This window comes from Borostomias antarcticus (assembly GCF_949987555.1).
Source record: "Borostomias antarcticus genome assembly, chromosome: 11".
Classification (NCBI taxonomy): Eukaryota; Metazoa; Chordata; class Actinopteri; order Stomiiformes; family Stomiidae; genus Borostomias; species Borostomias antarcticus.
Window position 1 is genome coordinate 14,154,473 of NC_140244.1, and position 2,500 is coordinate 14,156,972.

Sequence of the window (2,500 nt, forward strand, 5' to 3'; positions counted from 1 at the left end):
AATGTTAAAAATCCCCCTTGGCCAAACCCTTCAGAATATGGATTGGAACAAAACTGGAAAGTTAGGTGTATGTAGGTGCTACTCAAGTGGTGGTTTTGATGTCCCAAAGATGAGGAATAACTCATTTTGAGAAAACGGGCTTTGAAAATTTGTATTGTAAAAAACCATACATTTGCATTGGAAACCAATATTTACAAACACAGTATCCAATCACATCATTAGTAACAACATTACACAACATCTGAAAACACATAGAAACTGAAAACTGAATAACACAGCATGTTGTGGATTCAAAATAGTCCAGGAGTAGACATTTTGTATAGAGAAGCAAGACCTATTTAGTTGGAAGCCCACTCACCACGTCAAGGTACAGCCCACGAGTGGGGTGTTAGTAAGACGAGACTAGAGACGAGACAATGTTAGTAGGGAAGAGAACATTCCCTTTTAGAAAGTATTATTGTATTATTTTGTTAAACAGATCATGGACAAAGATAGACACATTTAACGAGGACATGCATGAGAAAACAGATTATTTAACTTTTTGTGTTTTTTTTTAAGCGTTTTACATGGAGAAAACATGAATGAATGAATGAATGAACATGAAGAGTAAGCTGATTCACTGATATTTTTTAAATGAAAATCGAGTTCCTACATCACTTTCCTACACATTGAATCACTGGGGTCTCTAACCTGCAATATACCCTTTAATTTTAAGAGTCCCCGCACAATTAGGACAAATCAACCCAGTTATCAGCTCATTCAAACGCGCCGCATCTCTCTGCTGCTCACTGGACATGCTAAAGCTAGCCTCATCTCCCTGCTGCTCACTGGACATGCTAGCACCGGCTAATGACAACTTGCGCGAATAGGCACTTTTTGTCTCATAAATGTAATCCTTTCCATTTAGTTTCTCTTGTTTCCTGTTCAACCTTGCGAACCCTATTTCCACGATTGGTTGCTGATACAAATGAAACTATCAGGTTTGGTTGCGATAACATTGGGCTCGATAGAGAGACCTTTCCAATGATACCTGGGATGCTATGGTCCAGACAGCGGTCGCGGTATGGCATGTTGCGTAAAAAGGCTAACTTTTGGTGACTTTAGGAAGAATCTACAGACGCAAACAGACTAAATGAAGTAAAATAAACATCTAAATGCGTATTTTTTATGTTTTATTTCCACTAGTATGAAAGAAGACATGTTATGGAAGCAAACTAGCACAAAATCTCAAATTTGACCAGGGCATTGAAAATGTTTTCACCTACCGTGTCTCCCCTTAATTGGATTAGATTTTGGTATTCAAATGTCAAATGTCAAGGTCACCGTGACATCACAAAAGGCACTTTTTAACGATAATGCTAACGCTAGCTAGCTAACGCTAATTCTAACACTAATGCTAGCTTTAGCTAGCTAGTATTAGCATTAGCTAGCTAGCATTAGAGTTAGCTAGCTTTAGCATTAGCATTAGTGTTAGCTAGCTAGCGTTAGCTAGCATTACAGCTAGAAGACCAGCAAGCTAGTGTACACAAGCACCATCCACGTTAACACAGGGGCCAGACGTGGACACAGGGTTCAGGCTGATTTACAAAATTGGACCCAGTAGTGGAGCGGTTAGCATAATGCGCTTGAGTGCTCATGGTCGTGAGTTCGAATCTAGCTGGAGGCTGGATAATTATGACACAATTTCGACCCATAAAATAAAGTGTTACCAAAATTCCTTAATCCTTTACTTGGCTATTTTTACCACGGCATAGCAGCTGGTAAAGTTAAGGTCAGTCACTCAGTCAGTCAGTTAGTCACTCATTTACAGGACATGGGGACGCTATGGTCTCTAATGCGCTTGGCCCTTGTTAGTCTAGTTATGCCTCCGCCAGGCGATGGTTTCGGGTTGTCCGTCCGTCCGTACGCCCGTCCATCCGTCCGTCCGATGTTTGTTAATGCAATATCTCGGAAACGCATTGACGGAATTTCTTCCCCTTTGGTACAAATGTTCACTGGCACTCAAGGATGAACTGCTCAGATCGTGGGGGTCAAAGTTCAAGGTCACTGTGACCTCACAAAATGTGTTTTTGGCCTCATGAACACAATATCTCAAAGGCTTAATGGAATTAGTTCATATTTGGTTAAAATGTCCAGTTTGACTCAAGGATTAACTGATTACATTGTGGGGGTCAAAGGTCAAGGGTCACTGACCTCACAAAAGGTGTTTTTGGCCTGCTGAACACGATATCTCAAGAACGGCTTCACAGAATTTGTACATATTTGGCCAAATGTCCAGTTGGACTTAATTAGATTAATTGGATTCGATTTTGGTATTCAAATGTCAAAGGTCAAGGTCACCATGACATTACAAAAGGCACTTTTGAACACTAACGCTAGTTAATGCTAATCCTAATGATAATGCTAGCTAGCTAACGCTAATTCTAACACTAATGCTAGATTTAGCTAGTGTTAGCGTTAGGGTTAGGGTTAGGTTAGCAGTTAGTCAGGGTTAGGGTTA

At 40.3% G+C, this 2,500-nt stretch overlaps 1 protein-coding gene across 1 annotated transcript in view; it reads left to right on the forward strand.

Annotated features, from left to right (window-relative positions):
• The window catches only part of LOC311315418 (low-density lipoprotein receptor-related protein 1-like), a gene marked incomplete at both ends in the record, with an annotated part of 167,056 nt that overhangs the window by 94,152 nt on the left and 70,404 nt on the right, over positions 1 to 2,500 (forward strand).